General features: G+C 38.1%; 1 protein-coding gene across 1 annotated transcript in view; it reads left to right on the top strand.

Annotated features, from left to right (window-relative positions):
- Positions 1-22,504, top strand: part of SNX2 (sorting nexin 2) — a 58,197-nt gene that overhangs the window by 2,307 nt on the left and 33,386 nt on the right. The gene's annotated exons all lie outside the window — the stretch shown is intronic.

Raw genomic sequence — 22,504 nt, 5'->3', positions numbered from 1 at the left:
AGTCCACAGACAAGGAAGAGTTGCAAAGCTCCAGGTGATGCAGGTCATCTGCTTTGAATAGTTATTACCTAAGCTATAAATTATAATAGACTTAAAATTAACATGTTTCTATTTGAAAAAAAAAGTTTTAAAAATGTTCATGTAGAAACTTTCTCCTTTGAGGGCATTGGGAGTAAAAAAAACTATTGAAATCCATATAAGCAAAAATTAAATTATACACAGCTTCAATATCATAATTGTTAACCTTGGCGATGACTGCACAACTTAGTGCATATGTATGCTGTGAGTATATTTTAATCCCAGTATTAAAATCCTTTCTTTTCAAAATGAAGAACAGTCACATAAAGCCATGTTCAGTAGTTAAAGCATATTTGAAACATCTAGTTGTAGGTTTCTGTTGTGACTGTGAAACAAAGTGGTGAAGGGGTGGCATAGGGGACAGGGAAGGAAATGAGGAGGGGAAAAAAAATCTGGCAAAAGCTTGTTCTTTTTTGGTACCTGAGAAGCTTTAGATGGTTTTGCAATGCTGCCTTTAAAAAAAAAAGATACAGTCCTAAGGTTAAGAGGTGCTTGCCCTAAAGTAGGATGAAGTAGTAAGACTATACCTTTAAAAAAGGTATTTTTAAATAGGAAAAGGAAATGTATGTATTACATGCCTGTTCTTTTCTTTCTTTTTTCATTTTTGGTTGCCCTGGATCTTTGTTGCTATGCGAGGGCGTGCTCTAGTTGTGATGAGTGGGGGCTCCTCTCTAGGTAGTAATCTCTGGGTGCTCTGGCTTCAGTAGGTGGGGCTCCCAGCCTCTAGAGCAGAGGTCTAGTGGTTATGGCACGCAGGCTTAGTTGCTCGGCAGCATGTGGAATCTTCCTGGATCAGGGATTGATCCCGTGTCTCCTGCATTGGCAGGTGATTCTTATCTACTGAGCCACCTAGGTAGCCCTGTTCCTTTTCCTTTTTTTTTTTTTAATTTTTGTTGGAGTAAATTAATAGTTGATTTGTAGTGTTCATTTTTTAGCTCATAGACCATACAGTTCACCCACTGAATATGTACAATTTTGTGGGCTTTGGTATATTCACAGATATTGCAACATTTTTATCACCTCAGAGAGAAACCCTGTACCCTTTAACTATCACCCCAGTCCCCATTCCCTAAACCCCTCTGCCCTCAACCTTAGGCAACTACTAATTCACTTTCTATCTATATATTCCCTATTCTGGACCTCATGTGAATGAAATCATGTAATATGTGGTCTTTTGTGACTGACTTTTTTCACTTAGCCTGATGTTTTCAGAGTCTAGATATGTATTCCTTTTTATGCCTGAATAACATTCCATTGTGTGGCTATACCATATTTTGTTTATCCATTTTGTCATTTGTTGGATATCCATTTTGGACATTTGCATTGTTTCCACATTTTGCATATTATTATTGCTCGATCATATGATGACTCTGCTTTTAATCAGTTGAGGAATTGCTGGAGTAGTTTCTCAAAATGGCCACACCATTTTACATTCCCACCAGCCATGTATGAGGGAACCAATTTTTCCACATCCTCACCAATACCTGTTGTTATTCAACCTTTTTTATTCTATCCATCATAATGCTTGAGAAATGGTATCTTAGTGTGGTTTTGATTATATTTTCTTTTTTTATGAATTTAAATTTTTATTTGTGTATTTTACTGTAGTGCTGTGACAACAAAAATGACATCTGTATACCAGAACATACATATATCAACAGTAAGATTGTATTTTCTTAAAGACTAAGTCTTTCTTAAGACTTAAGACTGTATTAAAAGACTTTCTTAAAGGTTATATTTTCTTTTCATGTTCTTGTTGGCCATTTGTACATTATGAGGAAATGTCTATTCAGAGCCTTTGCTAATTTTTTAGTTGGGTTGTCTTTTTATTTATAAGAATTTTCTTGTGTATTCTAGATATAAGTTCTTTGTCAGATACATGATTTGCAAATGTCCTCCCATTCCATGAATTGTCTTTTCATTTCTTAATGGTGTCCTCTGAAGCACAAAGTTTTTAAAAATTTGATGAAGTTCAGTTCATCTACTTTTTATTTGTTGCTCATGCTTTCAACATCATATAGAAGAATCCCCTACCCAATCCAAGATCATGACAGTTTCCTCTAAGAGTTTTATAGTTTCAGCTTTGATTTGTTTTGAGTTAACATTTGTGTATGGTATGAGAGAAACTTTTTTTTTTCTTTTTGCTTGGGGCAGTCCAGTTGTCACAGCACCGTTTGTTGAAAGACTGGTTCTCCATTGAATGGTCTTGGCACTCTGAAAATTGGTTGACTATAGATGTTTACACTTGGTTCTTGTACTAGCCTCTCATCTTAAGGTCAACTGAAGTTAAGCTGAGTACCAGAGTTTCCCAGACACTGTCACATGATAGATTTATAGAATATTTCAAATGAAATTTCCAGATGGGTGGTTCACAGGTCTTAGAATTCCTTCCTCACCATGTAACCCCATGCCTGCTCAGAAGATGCTGTACTTGGTTGATTTCAGTAAATACTTGACTCTTTATTCTCTACTGTACTTTTTAGATGATAGTGGGAGTACAAATATGAACTAGATATCAGCAGATCTTTGAGGAAAGAAAATCTCTGGTGAAGAAGAAAGAGAAGTATAGAAAACTCAGATCCAAAGAGATTGTGACTATGTTCTGAAAACACACCAGTTTTCACTGAAAGTACCAGTGAACTGGGGGAGATTGTTAACTCCCATCAGCATTCCTGACACATAGTAGATGAACATAAATGTTTCTACTGGCTAGGAACAGCCACTGAGATGGTAATATTTAAGAGAGACTTTAAAGAGTGGAATGAAATTTTCAGTGTGGGAAAATAGCTAATGTTACTTATGGTTCAGTCCGTATTCTAAGGAACCATAAATAATTTTGAGTGGCTCTATATAGGATGTTACAGGTTTATGTGGTGAGACTGTGTAGAGCTTTGAAATTTGTTACATAGGCGCATGAAAGCCCTACAAGATTTTCAGGGCAGTAAGATGATCGCCTTGGAAGCTTAATGTTCTGGTAGTTTGGGGGATAAATTTGTAGGAGGTATCATTGGTAGGTTGATGAGCTGGAGGTTATTTTAAGTCTAAGTTTAAAGACCTCAAGAGGAATAGTGCAATTAATAAAGGAGAGAAGGAAGTTGATACAATAACAAGGTTAAAAGATGGCCATCTTAACGCTTCGAATGTCTTGGGGAAGAAGTTATAAATTTATTTCATTTGGGAATAAGTTACATCAATGAAGAGACTATCAGACAGCTCGAAATCCTGGATGGAGTAGAGATACAGATTCAGTACAATTTATTGAATGGTGACACTAAATTGAACTTTGGAAATCTAGTCCTTGTCCTCATGGAGTATATGAATGAACAGGAGTCAACATAATAAACACAGCTTTGTGAAAAAATACCTGCAATACGAGGTGAAGACGTGTGTAACTGAAATATGTACATGGTACAAAAACAGTACCATGTACTGTGAGGATGAGATGATTGGATACCATTACTGACTCTCTGGACATGAATTTGAGCAAACTCCAGAAGATAGTGAAGGACAGGAAATCCTGGCGGCCTTCAGTCCATGGGGTCACAAAGAGTAAGACACGATATAGCAGACAACAACAGCAGAAATAGTATAGAAGCCTGGAGTGACTTAATTGTGCAGAAGTGATCTTTGAAACCATGAAAAGTGGATGACATCAACAGAGAGCAAGTAGAGAAAGACTGAAGAGTCTTGATAAAGAACCGAAGTTCAGTATCTATTGTTTCAACACAACAGGTAGTAAAAGCATGTATCTTGTTTTCCTAATTCTGTCTTCTAATCTTTAGGTTGGCATCCATCTTTAAAAAAAAATTTTTTTTTAAAATTTCATTATGAATTACCTGTTTCAGAGGAAAGACATTTTGTGACCAGGTATTTAAAGACAACTGCATGGGAAATACTAGAAAGAGATTTATGACAAGGTATAACTAGTTGACCACTTTACCAGGAAACTATTAAATATAAGGACTGAACTACTTTTAGTGCCTATAAAAAAATGTTACTCTGTAGTTGCTGGGGCAGAGGTGCTCAATTTTTTTCATTTTTTTCCTGAAATAGAATAATGTTTTTTTCTTTTTTTTCCTTTGCCATGCCACATGGCTTGTAGAATCTTAGTTCCCTGACCAGGGATTGAACTCAGGCCCTTGGCAGTGAACACATGGAGGCCTAACTACTGGACCACCAGGGAACTCCTAAAATTTCTCCTTAATGTTAATTTTCGAATGCCCATACTTTGCTATAAAATTGAACTCTTGTGTTTCTTCCCTGTGATGATAGTTTTTAGTTGTGATAAAACTTACCTCAGTAAAGTTCAGTACCACCTCACTGAAGATGCATGACGTTTCTGTCACCTTCTAAAAATTCTCTCATGTAGTTAATTCCACCCACTCCCAGCCTCTGGCACCCACTGATCTGTATTTGCCTATAGTTTTGTCTTTTCCAGAATTTCATATAAATGGAATCATATAAATGGAATTATATTTTGTACAAACAAAACTGTGTGAAACTTTGTGAATGAGGCTTCTTTGACTTAACCTAAAGTATCTGATATTTATGGATGTTGCATGTATCGAGAGTCATTCATTCTTATTGCTGAATTTAGTATTGCATTGTATTATGCATCACAGTTTTTTGTTGTTGAAGAACGTTTCTATTGTTTACAGTCTGGGGGCATTAATGAATAGAGATGACATAAACATATATGTACAGATTTTTGTATGAACACAGTTTTCATCTCCTTTGGGAAAATACTTAGAAGTAGGATGGCTGGTTTTGTGGTAAACACATGTTTAACTTTCTAAGACACTGCCGAACTTTGTGCCAGAAAGGTTTGGGTTGGGGGATAAAGCAAAAGGAGATGAATTTATTTACTTTTAGTCTTGCAGGTTGATGGCTCTTTCATAATATAACTCAAATTATAATAGGTATCTGTAGTAATAATACTGGGTTGGCCAAAACGTTCGTGTGAAAAAAAGTGAGTGAAGTTTTTGGCCAGCTCAATATGACTCAAGACCATGTCCATTAAGACGGAGTTCTCCAAGTCTGGAGCAGCTCATCCCATGTGCCGCGGCTGCTGAAGCAGAGGCGCCCTAGCACCGTGCTCTGAACAAGAGAAGCCTCTGCAGTGAGGAGCGCGCCCGGCAGCGGGAGAACAGCCTGTGCGGCTAAAATAGACAAATAAAGTCATTTTTAAAAGCTGATCGACAACATCACGATTCTTCAAGACAGAAGCATGTTATGGTATGTTCCTCCCATCATCAAAGTTGCTTTAATATTGAAATCTTATTCCTACTTAGAGAGCTTTGTATCTATTTATTGAGTGTTTGAATCCTGAAGGATCGCCTAAAGGAACCTTAGGTGCAGCTGGTTTTGCCTGTTTTGGTATCTGGTCAGGTTTTCATTCATTTTATCTCTGAAATCTAGTAACTTTATAAAACATTCTGAGAAAGAAGAAGAAGAGACAGTTTTCAATGGTGTTTTGAGCCATTTTTAAAAAGTATATTTATTTATTTATTTGGCTGCAGTGGGTCTCAGTTGAGGTGCTCAGGATCTTCGATCTTCGTTGTAGCTTGTGGGATCTTTAATATGACATGCGAACTGTTAGTTGCAGCATATGGTATCTAGTTCCCGGATCAGGGATCAAACATGGGTCCCCTGCATTGGCAGCTTGAAATCTTAGCCACTGGTCCACCAGGGAAGTCCCTTCAATGGTTGAGAATTCAGTTCCACATCCTTGTCACTATTTGTCAGTATCAGTTCTGTTTCAGACAGTGGCATGCCTTGTTGTTCAGTCACTAAGTCTTGTCCAACTCTTTAAAACCCCATGGACTGCAGCACTCTAGGCTTCCCTGTCCTTCACCATCTCCCGGAGTTTGCCCAAACTCATGTCCATTGAGTCAAAGATGCCATCCAACCATCTCATCCTCTCTCGCCCCCATTCTCTTGCCCTCAATTTTTCCCAGCATCAGGATCTTTTCCAGTGTGTACGCTTTTTGCATCAGGTGACCAGTTTTGGAGCTTCAGCATCAGTTTTTCCAGTGAGTATTCAGGGTTGATTTCTTTTAGGATTGACTGGTTTGATCTCCTTGCTGTCAAAGGGGCTTTTGAGAGTCTTCCAGCACCACAGTTCAAAAGCATCAGTTCTTTAGCGTTCAGCCTTCTTTATGGTCCAACTGTCACATCTGTACATAACTACTGGGAAAACCATAGCTTTGACTGTATGGACCTTTGTCGGCAAAGTGATGTCTCTGCTTTTTAATATACTGTCTAGGTTTGTCATAGCTTTTGTTCCAAGGAACACACAGGCCTTTTTTAATTTAATGGCTGTAGTCAGCATCTGCAGTGATTTTGGAGCCCAAGAAAATAAATTCTGTCACTGTTTCCACTTTTTCCCCATCTATTTGCCATCAACTGATGGTACCGATCCCATTATTTTTGTTTTTTGAATGTTGAGTTTTAAGCCAGCTTTTTCAGTCTCCTGTTTCACCTTCATCGAGAGGCTCTTTAGTTCCTCTTCGCTTTCTGCTATTAAAGTGGTATCATCTGCATATCTGAGATTGTTTCTGTTTCTGCCAGCAGTCTTGATTACAGCTTGTGAGTCATCCAGCCCAGCATTTCACATGATGTACTCTGCATGTAAGTTAAATAAACAGTGTGGCAGTATACAGACTTGATGTACTCCTTTCCCAGTTTGGAACCAGTCTGTTTTCCCATGTCCAGTTCTAACTGTTGCCTCTTGACCTGCATACAGGTTTCTCGGGAGACAGGTAAGGTGGTCTGGTATTCCCATCTTTTTAAGAGTTTTTCACAGTTTGTTGTGATCCACACATCTAACTTATGCTGGCTTGAAAGAACTGATCTTTAAATTTTCAGGAATTTTTTAAACTGGTTAGTAAACAGTCATTGTTAAAAGTTATGTAAACATAAATTATATTTTAAAAGGCAGTAAATACTTAGAACTTGTCACTTGTTTATTTCTTTACTGTGTTTTACTAGTTTCTGTGCTCCTGAATTAATGTGTCTGTTGTATCTGTGTGGTGTAAAGTGTCTTACTAGCTCCATTTTCAGTAAGGAGTAATCGGCCACAGAGGAAATTGTTTATGCCACAGAAATCAGCGAAAGCTAAAATTCAGGGTCTTCTTTCCCAAAGACCTGATTGCTAAATATATACCAGCATACCACTGCTTTTTAATCATTCTAAGAGATATGTAGTGTTATCTCATTGTGGTTTTAATATACAGTCCCTAATGATTAATGATGGTGAGTACTTTTTTGCCTACATACTCACCATCTGAAAGTTGTGCTTAGTGTTCTTTCATGTCTTTTTCCCATTTAAAATAGGTTTCCTTATTGAGTTTTGAAAATTTTTTTCATGTATTCTGAATATAAATCCTTCATCAGATATGTTTTGTAGGAATTTTTCCCCCAATCTGGTTTGTTTTATCCTTTTTTGATTGATAATGCTTTATATGTTGCATATGAAATCCTTGGGTAACATTGCCCAAGGTCACAAAAGTTTTCCTATGTTTTTTCTATAAGTTTTAAAGTTGTAGCTTATTTATATTTAGACTTGATTGATTTTGAGTTAATTTTCTTATGAGTTGAGGTTCATTTTTTTGCATATGAAATCTCATTTCAATTATTGAAAGACAGTCATGTTACAGTTTCCTTTATGGCTCAGAATATGGTCTTTTGTGGTAAATATTATGTGTGTACTTGAAAAGAATATATTTAGTTTGATATTGAGCAGAATACTCTATAAATCCTAAGTTAGTTGACTGTATTTTTCAGTACATGAAACATCAGTAGATTTAAGATTTGTATTAAGATAAAGAAGCTGGACTTTTAAAAAAATTTCTTCCTTGGGTTTTCTTTGAATGTTTATCGAAAAATCAATAGAACATTTATGTGTGGGTCTATTTCTGGACTTTATGTAGTTTGGTCTTTTGACTTTCTGCCAGTTGTATGTTGTCTTGATTAACTTAGTGTTGAAGTCAAGTAGTGTGAATCCAGTGACTTTGTTCTTTTCAAAATTGTTTTTTGACTATTCTTGTTCTTTTGCTTGCCCATATAACTTTAGAATCTATTTATTGATTTCTATCAAAAATTCCTACTGAGATTTTAACTGAGATAACGATGAACCCATTGATTAGTTTGGGGGAGAATTAGCATATTAATACTATTGAGAGCCTTTAAGCCATAAGTATAGTATTTCTCTCTTTTTTTTCTTTTAGGTCTTACTTGGTTTTTTTCATTTGTGTTTCTACTTTTCAGCATACAGATCTAGAGCACATTTTATTAGTTTATACCTATTTTATGGCTTTTTGGTGCTTTCATATCTTTTACATTCACTCATTAATGGCACATTTTCTCTGTTTTCTGCAGCTGCTGCTAGACACTAGTTCTAGTAGAGTTTTAGAGTCTGAAAGTTTATGTAGACAGTCATGTTGTCTGTGATTAGAGTTTTATTTCTTTCCAATCTTTGTCTTTTTCTTGCCTTATTGCACTAGCTGAATCCACCAGTGTAATGTTGAATAGAAGTGGTGATTGTGGGTTATCTTTTCCCCATTCATGCTCATAGGAGGAAAATGCTCATTGTTTTTCTTTCTAGAGTATTGTTTTGGTAGATGGCTTTTATTGGGTTAAAGAATTTCCCTTCTATTCCTAGTTTTCTGAATTTTGTACCTGTGAATGGATATTGATTTTGGCAAATACTTCTTCTGCACCTAATATATTCATGTGATTCTCTTTAGTTTATTGATAAAGTGGTATTGATTGATTTTCAAATATTGAGTAAACCTTGAATTCCTACACAGTCATAATGTATTTATCTTTTTTTATGTATTGCTGCACTCAGTTTGCTAGTATTTTGCTGCTGTTGTGTCTGTGTCTGTGACAGATACTTGGGTGTTGTTTTATTTTACTTGTGATGTCTGATTTTGGGTATCAGAAATGCTTACCTCATTAAATGAATTGGAGAGTGTTTTTCTCCTCTTCTGTAGTCTTGAGGAGTTTGTGTGGAATTATGTTTGCCTTAATTGTTGGCAGAACTTGCTAGTGAAATCATTTGAACATGTAGTTTGTTTGTTAGAAGATTTTTAACTACAAATTCAGTGTCTCTGACAGTTATGAAAGTATTTCTTGTGGAGAAGGAAATGGCAACCCACTCCAGTATTCTTGCCTGGAAAATCCTGTGGACAGGGGAGCCTGGTGGGCTGCTGTCCATGGGGTTGCACAGAGTCGGACACGACTGAAGCAACTTAGCGTGGCATTTCTTCTTGATGAACTTTGGTGGTATATGACTTTAAAGGAATTTTTCCTTTCAGTGTAAGTTGTGAAATTTATGGGCAGAAGTTTTCATAATACTGCATACTTACTACTGTATCCATGGAGGCTGTGGGTGATGCCCCTCCCTTTCTATTACTTATATTGGTAATTTATGCCATCTCTTTGTTTGCTTTTTATTGTTTTGTTTTAATCTTGCTAAAGCTTTGTCATTTTATTGGGATTTTTTTTTTTCTTTTTCAAAGAATCAGTTTTTGGTTTCTTGATTTCTGTTTTTTGTTTTCTTTTTTAATTTTATTAATTTCTTCTGCTTGCTGTTTGGTTTGCTTTTCTGTTTTGTCAAATAAAAGCTTTGGTTATTGATAAAAGGGTCAATGTATGGCAGAAACCACTACAATATTGTAAAGTAATTAGCCTCCAACTTATAAATGAAGGGGAAGAAAAGGACAGAGTTAAAAAATAAATTTAAAAAAAAAAAACGCTTTTTTTGAGTACTAGTATTTAGTTATGTATTTCTCTGAAGCACTGCTTTAGCTGTCTCCCACAAATTTTAATATTGTTTTTGTCTTCAGTTTAAACTGTTTTCTAGTTTCCCTTGTGACATCCTTTTTGACTTACAGGTTATTTAGAAGTGTTAATTTCCAAAATTTGAGGATTTTCTAGATAGCTTTCTGTTACTGATAGCTGTTTTATTTGATTATTGTCAGAGAATGTTTTATGATTTCAGTTCTTTTACATTTGTTAAGGTTTATCTGATGGCCCAGAATGTGACCTCTTATAGTGAATAGTCTGTGTGTACTTGAAAAACATGTATAGTCTGATGTTATTGTTGAAGTATTCCCTAAAAGTCAGGTTGACTGATAGTATTTTCCAGGTCTTCTCTATCTTCTCTTACTATCTGTATTTATTGTATCAATTACTGCAATTTAGTATTATTGCAATTTCTTGGTACATTGATCCTTTTATCATATGACACTGCTCCTTTATTGGGCTTCCCAGGTGGCTCAGTGGTAAAGAATGCACCTGCCAAGCAGGAGACACTGGTTCAATCACTGGATTGGGAAGATCCCCTGGAGAAGGAAATGGCAACCCACCCTAGTATTCTTGCTCCAGGAAATATCGTGGACAGAGGAGCCTGGCGGGCTATAGTCCATAGTGTCTCAGAGTCAGACACAACTTAGCGACTAAACAACAGCAACAAACCCCTCTTTACTGCTGATGATATTCTTAAGTTCGTCTACTGTTAATGTAACACTCCAGCTCTTCTTTGGTAGCATAGCATGATTTTTCCATTCTTTCAGTTTTAACTTATTTATATCTTTAAAGTAGGGCTTTGTAGGCAGCATATTGTGAATTGTTACATTTATACACAGTCTGGCCACCTCTATATTATAACTGGTGTATTTACATTTTTTGTATCATGTATCTTCAGGCCAAAGAACTTAGCACTTTTTTATAAAAAAGCTGATCTATCAATGGCAGATTCCTATAGTTTTCTTTAATCTGAGAATAACTTTATTGCACTGTCATTCCTGAAGGGTATTTTTGCTGGATATAGAATTCTGCATTGGCACTTCTTTCAGCACTTTAACAATTTTGTGCTACTGTTTCTGACCTCTGATTTCTGATGAGAAATATTCAGTTCTTCTGTTTCCATAAGTGTAATTTTTGTTTGTTTTTCCTTAGCTGCTTCAGGTTTTTAGTTTTTTAATGTTTAGGTTTCAGCCATTTTTCATGATGAGACTGCATCTAGTTTTCTCTGAAGTAGTCCTGTTTGGAGTTCTCATGTTGCTGGATCTGTAAATTAATCTCTTGCACCAGATTTGGAGAATTAGCCATAACTTCTTGAAACATTTTTTTGTGCTGCTCTTTTTTGGGGCTTCAGTAATGTGATTATTAAACTTTTTTATATTGTTTCACAGATCCTTAGGATTTTGTTCATTTTCTTCATTTTTTTCCCCTCTCTATTATTCAGATTGAATATTTCCCAAGACTTATCTTCAAGATCACTGACTTTTTCTTTAAAGAACTGTAAAGGGTAAATTTTCCTTCCCTGGTCAGCTGACAGATTAATTTCTTTTATGGTTGCTAGAAGTTGGCGTAATAAAGGATTTTATACTCAGTGCCTAGCAAATAGCATGAGTGTCTTTGTGACTCTTTCCCTTGCCCCTCTCTTGCCAGCATGATAAGACACAGGGGCCCAGAGCAGCGTTGCACCAGCCTTTGGTTTGTGTCATAGCTGAGAAACTTAAGTTTACAGAACCTAAATCATTTATAATAGGCAATGTCTGCCTGTTCTTTGCTCTAGAAAATACAGTATCTTTATTGTTGTTTAGTTGCCAAGCCATGTTTGACTCTTTTATGACCCCAACAGACTGTAGCCTGCCAGGCTCCTTTGTCCATGGGGTTTCCAAGGCAAGAATACTGCAGTGGGTTGCCATTTCCTTCTCCAAGGGAATCTTCCCAACCTAGGGATCAAATCTGCATCTCCTGCATTGCAGATGGATTCTTTCCCATCGAGCCACCAGGGAAGCCTTGTCTTTATTATACTGGGTATTAAACAGACCTAATCTTTTTGGGGGAAAGAGGTTAAGTATGTTTCCTCAATACCTGTGTTGAATAACCTGTCTTGGGTAATTCTGATCACCCAGAAGCTGTCACACTGCTCTTCTGCCATCACTTCCTCATTCAGTGGCCACTCTCCCCATGCTCCTTCTGTCCATTGAGAACAACTCTTCCTGCTCCCACTTGGAAACCAAGAGAGACATGGAGAGGCAGAGGCAGAGGTGAGTGAGTCCTGAGAGCATTTACTGAGTGACTGCTCGGTGAGCAGAGGAGCAGAGCACTGTGCTGCTGATGGATGGGCCCTGATGAAAGCACAGACCTCACAGCCTCCCCGCAGTGGGGTGACTGCTGCCACCTCCGCCGTTACTGGACTTGTTCGTGGCCACACCATTCCCATCTTGTTCACTCCCAGGCACTGACCTGTGATGTTAAAGAGTCCTTTCTGTTACATAGACATTCTGGTTTTTCTTTCTCTGTGACTTTGCTGTCAAAGAACTATGACTATCCAAGATATTAGCATAGTATGAACGTTTATTTATGATAAGAATACATCATAGGTTATTAATAGTCTGCATGTGTTATAACCGTATCCTGTATTACAGCTTTTATTTTGAATTGTCATATCTATTTTAACGAATTGAAGATGGGAAAGGTAGTTTTTGTTATTCAGGTATTTAGCATTCCTGTTATGTTTCCTTCTTTCATTGTTTCCTTTTGTATAATTTTTCTTAAGCTTAAAGAATTTCTTTTAGCATTTTTTTTTTTTTAAGACCAGGTCTATTGATGATGAATTATCTCATTTGTACTTCATCTGAAAGCTATTTTTCCTTTATTCCTGAAGGATATTTTTGCTGTTTATAAATTTTTAGGTAGACAGTCTTTTTTCCATCAGTTAGAAACTATTCTTAGACTGTTTTAGTCTTATGATTTCTGATGAGAAATCTACAGTCATTAAAATTGATATGTCCCTGTGAAAATGGTGGGTTTTTTTCTCTCATTACTTTCATTTTTTCCCCCTAATAGTTACATTTTTAGCAATGTGATAATATGTTGTAGTCATCGTTTTCTCTGGTTTTATCCTCTTTGAAGTTTGCTCCTATACATTTATATCCTTCAGCTTCAGGAATTTTCAACATTTTTTTTTCTGTATATATTTCTGCAGAAATTTTTCATGTCTCCAATGACTTCAGTTATATAAATGTTAGACCTTCTAATATCCCACAGACCTCTGAGGTCTTGTTCATTTTATTCAACTTTTTTTTTCATGATTATTCAGATCGGATACTTCATATGGATTTATTTTCAAGTTCACTGACACTTTCTGTGTCATCTTCATTCTTGTATTGAACCCAGTCTGTGAACTTTTTTAGATACTTTGATTTTAGTTCTGGAGTTTTCCTTCTTTCTTTCTTGTCTCTCTCTCTTTTGTTTGTTTTTTTGGTAGGTTCTATTTCTTTGTTGCAAACATTCATCTTTTCATTCACTTCAAATATATTTACCTTTATCTCATGGAGCATAGTTCGAAAAACTTGTAAAAGTTTGCTTGGCTAATACTTCCAATACCTGACTGTTTTGGGGTTAGTATCTGTTGATTGTCTTTTCTCTTGAGATTTGATCACAGGTTCATTACACAACCACTAAATAATAGCCTCGAGTTGAGATTGACTGTTTTTAAGATTGCATGTAATTTTTACAAATTTTGGTGTTTTTCAAAGTTATTATCAAGCAAAGTTAAGAAATAGGATGACTCTAGATTTAGAAATTGTAAAATAGTGAAGTGGGTAGTCAAAAAAAAGGCACCATTATAGCAATTCTGATGTACTTCTCATGAGTTTGAACAAATTCTGGGAGATAGTGAAAGACAGGGTAGCCTGGTATGCTGTAGTTCACGCGGTTGTGAAGAGTTGGACGTGACTTAGTGACTGAATAACAACAGCAAGGAAATTTATGTAACCATAGGTAAGTTAGTGTGCAGGCAGAATAAAATCCAAAACTTTTGATGCCCAGGAAATTTTGACATTTTAAAAATAAAAATCTATGTTAATAATCAAGTTGCGTGCGCAGGCGTATTATAATGCCTGTTTCTTACTCAAAGCAAGTATACTCTCCCTCAGGATCCACACGGCATTGGTTTTAGGGCACACTGCTGCTGCTGCTAAGTCACTTCAGTCGTGTCCGACTCTGTGCCACCCCATAGACGGCAGCCCGCCAGGCTCCCCCGTCCCTGGGATTCTCCAGGCAAGAACACTGGAGTGGGTTGCCGTTGCCTTCTCCAGGACACACTACAGACACAAAATCCCTTTTAGGAAGTCACTTATTTAAAATGGTGTAGTGTTCCCTATAACCTATACACATCCTCCCATGTACTTTAAAACCATCTCAAAATTTCTTATAATACTTATGTCAGTGTAAATGTTTATAAATAGTAAATACAATGTAAATGCATTGGCAACCCACTCCAGTCCTCTTGCCTGGAAAATCCCATGGACGGAGGAGCCTGGTTAGCTACAGTCCCCAGTGTTGCGAAGTGTCAGACATGACTGAGCGACTTCACTTTCACTTTTCACTTCATGCATTGAAGAAGGAAATGGCAACCCACTCCAGTGTTCTTGCCTGGAGAATCCCAGGGATGGGAGCCTGGTGGGCTGCTGTCTATGGGGTCGCACAGAGTCGGACACGACTGACGTGACTTAGCAGCAGCAGCAGCAGCTGTTCATTGGTTGCTGAAGTGAAAGTGCAAGTTGCTCAGTAGTGTCCTACTCTTTGTGACCCCATGGACTATACAGTCCATGGAATTCTCCAGGCCAGAATACTGGAGTGGGTAACCCTTCCTTTCTCCAGAGGATTTTCCCAACCCAGAGATCGAATCCAGGTCTCCCCCCATTGCAGGCGGATTCTTTACCAGCTGAGCCACAGGGAAGCCCAAGAATGCTGGAGTAGATAGCCTATCCCTTCTCCAGCGGATCTTCCCGACCCAGGAAACAAACCGGGGTCTCCTGCATTGCAGGCAGATTCTTTACCAACTGAGCTCTCAGGGAATCCCTGGAGGTTGCTCAGTCATGTCTGACTCTTTGCGACCCCGTGGACTACAGTCCATGGAATTCTCCAGGCCAGAATACTGAAGTGGGTAGCCTTTCTCTTCTCCAAGGGATGTTCCCAACCCAGGGATCAAACCCAGGTCTCCCACATTGCAGGCAGGTTCTTTACTAGCTGAGCCACAAGCTGGTATGTGGCAAAATCCATTTTATTGAATCTTTCTGGAATTTTAAAAAATATTTTCAATCTGCAATTGATTGAATCTGTTGGGACCCCCACAAAGACAGGACCAGCTGCAAAAAACAATATTTATTTGTGTATTGATTGATTGGTTTTTAGAGTATGTGTCTATTTTTTTATTTATAATTTTTGTTTGACTGTGCTGGGCATTCATTGCTGCAGGGCTTTTCTCTAGTTGTTACAAGCAGGGACTACTCTTTGGTTGCGATGCACAGACTTCTCATTGTGGTAGCTTCTCTTGTCGGGGAGCATGGGCTCTAGGGCATGCAGGCTTCATTAGTTGTGGCACGTGGGCTCAGTAACTGTGGCTCCCAGGCTCTAGAGCACAGGCTCAATAAACAGTTTGGTGCACAGGTTTAGTTGCTTGCGGCATATGGGATCTTCCTGAATCAGGGATTGAACCGTGTCTCCTACATTGGCAGATAGATTCTTTACCACTGAGCCATTGGGGAAGCCCAGCAGCATTTATTTTTAATGAGTAGTGTCAGGAAACTGGATCATACTCATAGGTAACTATTTCTTTTATATAGTGGCATATTCGAAGCATCTTTCTGTGAAACCAAGTGCCACTCTGTTGCTATGTCTTTTGGAAAATAGACTTTACCTTTTAGAGCAATTTTAAGTTCATAGCAAAATTGAGTGGAAAGTATAGAGATTTCCCATATAATGTGCCTACACATGCATTTCTCTTCATTATCAATATCCTCCACCATAGTGTGGTACCTTTGCTACAATTGGTAAAACTACACTGTGACGTCATATTACATTGTGATGAATCACAATCACCCAAGATCTGTAGTTTACAATAGAGTTCACCCTTGGAGTTGTACTTTGTCTGAGTTTGGGCAAATGTATAATGACATGTGTCCACTGTTGTAATACATTACAGAGTAGTTTCACTGTCCTGAAATTCCTCTCTGCGCTGCTTGCTCATCCCACCATTCCCCCAATCCACTAGTCTTTACTATCTCCATAGTTTTGCCTTTTCAACAGTGCACTGTAGTTGCAAATATATAATATGTAGGTCTTTCAGACTGGCTTCTTTCACATTTAAGTTTCCTCTATGTCTTTTCATGAGTAGATGCTTCATTTCCTTTTGGTCTGAATAATACTTCGTTGTCTGGATATCCTGTAGTTTGCTTACCCAGTCACCTACTGAAGAACATCTTCGTTGCTTCCAAATTTTAGCAATTATAATTAAAGCTGCTGTTAACATTATGTGCATGTTTTTGTGTGGGTATAAATTTTCAACTCCCCTGGATGACTACTAAAGATCACAGTTGCTGGAACACATAATAAGAGCATGCTTATCTTATAAATGTGCTGCCAAAATGGTCTTCCATAGTGGTTGTACCACTTTGCATTCCCACCAGCGGTGAATGAGAGTTCCTGTTGCTTCACATCCTCATCAGCATTTGGTATCAGTGTTGGAAATTTTGACCACTTTAATAGATGTATGGAGTGAATCCACTATGAGGTCTAGTGTCTCACTGTTGTTTTAGTTTGCATTTCTCTGATTACATACGATGTGGGAAATCTTTTCATATGGTTATCTGCCATTTGTTTATCTTTGGTGAAGTATCTGTTAAGGTCTTTGGCCTGTTATTAAATTGGGTTGTTCATTTTCTAATTGTTGAGTTTTAAGAGTTCTTTGTATATTTTGGATAATAAGGCTTTACCAGCTGTATCTTTTGAAAATATTTTCTCCCAGTTTGCAGCTTGTTTTTCCATTTTCTTGACACTGTCTTTTGCAGAGTAGTTTTTATTTTAATTTTAGTGAAGTCTGTCTTAGCAAATATTTTTCATGGATTGTGCCTCTGTTGTATCTAAAAACTTATTATGAAATATGAGGTCATCTAGATTTCCTCTTGAGTTATCTTCTAGAAACTTTATACTTTAGAGCTGTATCTTTAGGTCAGTGATCCATTTTGAGTTGATTTTTGCGAAGGCTGTAAGGTCTGTTTCTAGATGCTTTTCTCACATGTAGATTTTCAGTTGTTGCAGCACTGTTTGTTGAAGAGACTAATTTTTCTACATTGTGTTGCCTTTGCTCATTTGTTGAGAGTCATTTGGCTATTTTGTTGTTTTTCAGTCACTAAGTTATGTCTGACTCTTTGCAATCCCATGGACTGCAATATGCCACACTTCCCGTGTTCTTCACTGTCTTCCAGAGTTTGTTAAAACTCCCGTCCATTGAGTTGGTGATGCCATCCAACCATCTCATCCTCTCTTGCCCCTTTTCCTCCTACCCTCAGTCTTTCCCAGCATCAGGGTCTTTTCCAATGAGTTGAATCACCATTAGTCCTTTCAGTGTATGATCAGGGTTGATTTCTTTTAGAATTGACTGATTTGATCAAGAGTCTTCTTCAACACCACAACTCAAAAACATCAATTCTTTGATGCTCAGTGTTTTTTATCATCCAGCTGTCACATCTGTACATTACTACTGGAAAAACCATAGCATTGACTATATGGACCTTTGTCAGCAAAGTGATGTCTCTGCTTTTTTAATATGCTCTCTATATATGTCATAGCTTTCCTTGCAAGGAGCAAGTGTCTTTTAACTTCTTGGCTGCAGTCACCATCCACAGTGATTTTGGAGCCTGAGAACATAAACTCTGTCACTGTTTCCATTTTTCCCTATTTGCCATGAAGTGATGGGACCAGACGCCATGATCTTAGTTTTTCACATGTTGAGTTTTAAGCCAGCCTTTTCACTCTCCTCTTTAACCCTCTTCCAGAGGCTCTTTAGTTTCTTTTTGCTTTCCGCCAAGTGTGGTACCATCAGCTTATCTGAGGTTGTTGATATTTCTCCTATCAGTCTTGATTCCAGCTTGTGATTCATCCAGCTCAGCATTTCACATGATGTACTCTGCATATAAGTTAAATAAGCAGGGTGACAGTATACAGCCTTGATGCACTCCTTTCCCAGTTTTGAACTAATTTGTTGTTCCATGTCCAGTTCTAACTGTTGCTTCTTGACTCGTATACAGGCTTCTCAGGAGACAGTTAAGGTGGTCTGGTATTCTCGTTTCTTTAAGAATTTTCCACAGTTTGTTGTGATCCACACAGTAACTGCTTTGGCACAGTCAATGAAGGGGAAGTAGATGTTCTTCTGGAATTTCCATGCTTTCTCTGAGATGCAACAAATGTTGGTAATTTGATACCTGGTTCTTCTGCCTTTTCTAAATCCAGCTTCTGGATTTTCTAGGTTCACGTAATGCTGAAGCCTAGTTTGAAGGATTTTCAGCATTACCTTGCTAGCATGTGAAATAAGTCCAATTGGGTGGTAGTTGAACATTCTTTGGCATTGATCTTCTTTGAGATTGAAATGAAAACTGACTTTTTCCAGTCCTGTGGTCAGTGCTTTGTTTTCCAAATTTTCTGGCATATGGAGTGCAGCACTTTAACAGCATTATCCTTCCGGATTTTAAGTAACTTAGCTGGAATTCCATCACCTCCACTAACTTTGTTAGTAGTAATGCTTCCATTCAATATCACAGTAATCCAAGTCTGTGCCCCAACCAGTATGCTGAAGAAGCTAAAATTGAACAGTTCTATGAAGACCTACAAGACCTAACACCCAAAGAAGATGTCCTTTTCACTATAGGGTACTGTAATGCAAAAGTAGAAAGTCAAGAGATACCAGGAGTAACAGGCAAATTTGGCCTTGGAGTACAAAACAAAGCAGACCAAAAGCCAACAGTTTTGCCAAGAGAACACACTGGTCATAGCAAACACCCTCTTCCAGCAACACAAGAGAAGACTCTACACATGGACATCACCAAACGGCCAGTAAAGAAATCAGATTGATTATATTCTTTGCAGCCAAAGATGGAGACACTCTGTACAGTCAGTAGAAACAAGACTGGGAGCTGACTGTGGCTCAGATCATGAACCCCTTATTGCCATATTTAGACTGAAATTGAAGAAAGTAGGGAAAACCACTAGAGACCATTCAGGTATGACCTAAATCAAATCCCTTTAGATTATACAGTGGAAGTGAGAAATAGATTCAAGGATTAGATTAGATTAGATTAGATCTGATAGACAGAGTGCCTGAAGAGCTATGGACAGAGGTTTATGACATTGTCCAGGAGGCAGTGATCAAGACCATCCCCAAGAAAAAGAAATGCAAAACGGCAAAATGGTTGTCTGAGGAGGCATTAAAAATAGCTGAGAAAAGAAGAGAAGCTAAAGACAAAGGAGGAAAGGAAAGATATACCCATTTGAATGCAGAGCTCCAAAGAATAGGGAGAAGAGATAAGAAAGTCATCCTCGGTGATCAGTGCAAAGAAATAGAGGAAAACAATGGAATGGGAAAGACTAGAGATCTCTTCAAGAAAATTAGAGATACCAATGTAACATTTCATGCAAAGATGGGCACAATAAAGGACAGAAATAGTATGGATGTAACAGAGGCAGAAGATATTAAGAAGAGGTGGCAAGAATACACAGAAGAACTGTACAAAAAAGATCTTCATGACCCAGATAATCACAATGGTATGATCACTCACCTAGAGCCAGACATCCTGGAATGCGAAGTCAAGTGGGCCTTAGGAAGCATCACTACAAACAAAGCTAGTGGAGTTTGTGGAATTCCAGTTGAGCTATTTCAAATCCTAAAAGATGATGCTGTGAAAGTGCTGTATTCAATATGCCAGCAAATCTGGAAAACTCATCAGTGGCCACAGGACTGGAAAGGTCAGTTTTCATTCCAATCTCTATAAGAAAGGCAATGCCAGAGGATGCTCAAGCTACCTGCACAGTTGCACTCATCTCATGCTAGCAAAGTAATGGTCAAAATTCTCCAAGCCAGGCTTCAACAGTACGTGAACCATGAACTTCCAGATGTTCAAGCTGCATTTAGAAAAGCCAAAGGCACCAGAGAGCAAATGGCCAACATCCATTGGATCATCAAAAAAGCAAGAGAGTTCCAGAAAGACTTCTATTTTTGTTTTATTGACTTCACCAAAGCCTTTGACTGTGTGGATCACAACAAACTGAAAATTCTTCAAGAGATGGTTATACCAGACCACCTGACCTGCCTTCTGAGAAATCTGTATGCAGGTCAAGAAGCAACAGTTAGAACTGAACATGGAGTAACAGACTGATTGCAATTCAGGAAAGGAGTACTTCAAGGCTATATATTGTCACCCTGCTTATTCAACTTATATGCAGAGTACATTATGAGAAATGCTGGACTGGATGAATCACAAGCTGAAATCGAGGTTGCCGGGAAAAATATCAATAACCTCAGATATGCAGATGACACCACCCTTATGGCAGAAAGTGAAGAAGAACTAAAGAGCCTCTTGATGAAAGTGAAAGAGGAGAGTGAAAAAGTTGGCTTAAAACAACATTCAGAAAACAAAGATCATGGCCTCTGGTCCCATCACTTCATGGCAAATAGATGGGAAAATAATGGAAACAGTGATACACTTTATTTTGGGGTGCTCCAAAATCACTGCAGATGGTGACTGCAGTCTTGAAATTAAAGACACTTGCTCCTTGGAAGAAAAGTTATGACCAACCTAGATAGCATATTAAAAAGCAGAGACATTACTTTGCCAACAAAAGTCCATCTAGTCAGCTGTGGTTTTTCCAGTAGTCATGTATGGATGTGAGTTGTACTATTAAGAAAGCTGAGTGCCCAAGAATTGATGCTTTTGAACTGTGGTGTTGTAAAAGACTCTTGAGAGTCCCTTGGACTACAAGGAGATCCAGCCAGTTCATGCTAGAGGAAATCAGTTGTGAATATTCATTGGAAGGACTGATGCTGAAGCTGAAACTCCAATACTTTAGCCACTTGATGAGAAGAACTGACTCATTTGAAAAGACCCTGATGCTGGGAATGATTGGAGGCGGGAGGAGAAGGGGACGACAGAGGATGAGATGGTTGGATGGCATCACCGACTCAATTGAGATGAGTTTGAGTAAGCTCTGGGAGTTGGTGATAGATGAGGAAGCCTGGCGTGCTGCAGTCCATGGGGTCACAAAAAGTCGTACAAGACTAAGCGACTGAACTGAACTGAATGCTTCCTAAGGCCCACTTGACTTCACACTCCAGGAGGTCTGGCTCTCAGTTAGTGACCACACCATTGTGGTTATCTGGGTCATTAAGACATTTTTTGTATAGTTCTCTGTAGTCTTACCACGTCTTCTTAATCTCTTCTGCTTCTGTTAGGTCTTTACCATTTCTGTCCTTTATCCTGCCCATCCTTGCATGAAATGTTCCCTTGATATCTCCAGTTTTGTTGAAGAGATCTCTTGTCTCTTCCATTCTGTTGTTTTCCTCTATTACTTTGCATTGTTCACTTAAAAAGGCTTTCTTATCTCTCCTTGCTGTTCTGTGGAAGTCTGCATTCAGTTGGTTATATCTTTGCCTTTCTCCCTTGCCTTTCACTTCTCCTTTCCTCTGCTGTTTGTAAGGTCTCCTTAGACAACCACTTTGCCTTCTTGCATTTCTTTTTCTTTAGGCTGGTTTTTGGTCCCCACTTTGTGTAGAGTTACTGACCTCCATCCATGGTTTTTCAGGCACTCTGTGTATCAAATCTAATCCCTTGAATTATTCGTCACCTCCACTGTATAATCAAAAGGGTTTAATTAAGATTATACCTAAACTGCCTAGTAGTTTTCCCTACTTTCTTCAATATAAGTCTGAATTTTGCAATATGGAGCCCATGATCTGAGCCACAGTCAGCTTCAGATCTTGTTTTTGCTGACTGTAGAGAGCTTCTCCATCTTCAGCTGCAAAGATTATAATCAGACTGGTTTCAGTATTGACCCTCTGGTGATGTCCTTGTCTAGAGTTGTCACTTTGTTTTTGGAAGAGGGCATTTGCTATGACAGGTGTGCTCTCTTGACAAAACTCTGTTAGCCTTTGCCCAGCTTCATTTTGTACTCAAGGCCAAACTTGCCTCTTAACTCCAGGTATCTCTTGACTTCCTACTTTTGCATTCCAATCCCCTGTGATGAAAAAGGCACCACTTTTTGGTGTTAGTTCTAGACGGTCTTGTAGGTCTTCATAGAACCGTTCAACTTCAGCCTCTTCAGCATTAGTGGTTGGGGCATAGACTTGAATTACTGTGATGTTCAGTGGTTTGTCTTGGAAACAAACTGAGATCATTCTGTCGTTGAGATTGTACCAAGTACTGCGTTTCAGACTCTTTTCTTGATAATGAGGGCTACTCCACTTCTTCTAAGGGATTCTTGCCCCCCGAAGTAAACATGATGGTCATCTGAATTAATTCACCCATTCCCATCCATTTTAGTTCACTGGTTTCTAATGTTGTCAGTGTTCACT

The sequence above is a fragment of the Cervus elaphus genome, chromosome 9 (genome assembly GCF_910594005.1).
Source record: "Cervus elaphus chromosome 9, mCerEla1.1, whole genome shotgun sequence".
In the NCBI taxonomy this organism is placed as follows: domain Eukaryota; kingdom Metazoa; phylum Chordata; class Mammalia; order Artiodactyla; family Cervidae; genus Cervus; species Cervus elaphus.
Note: the sequence above shows the minus strand (reverse complement) of the source record. Positions and strands in the feature narration are given on the sequence as shown.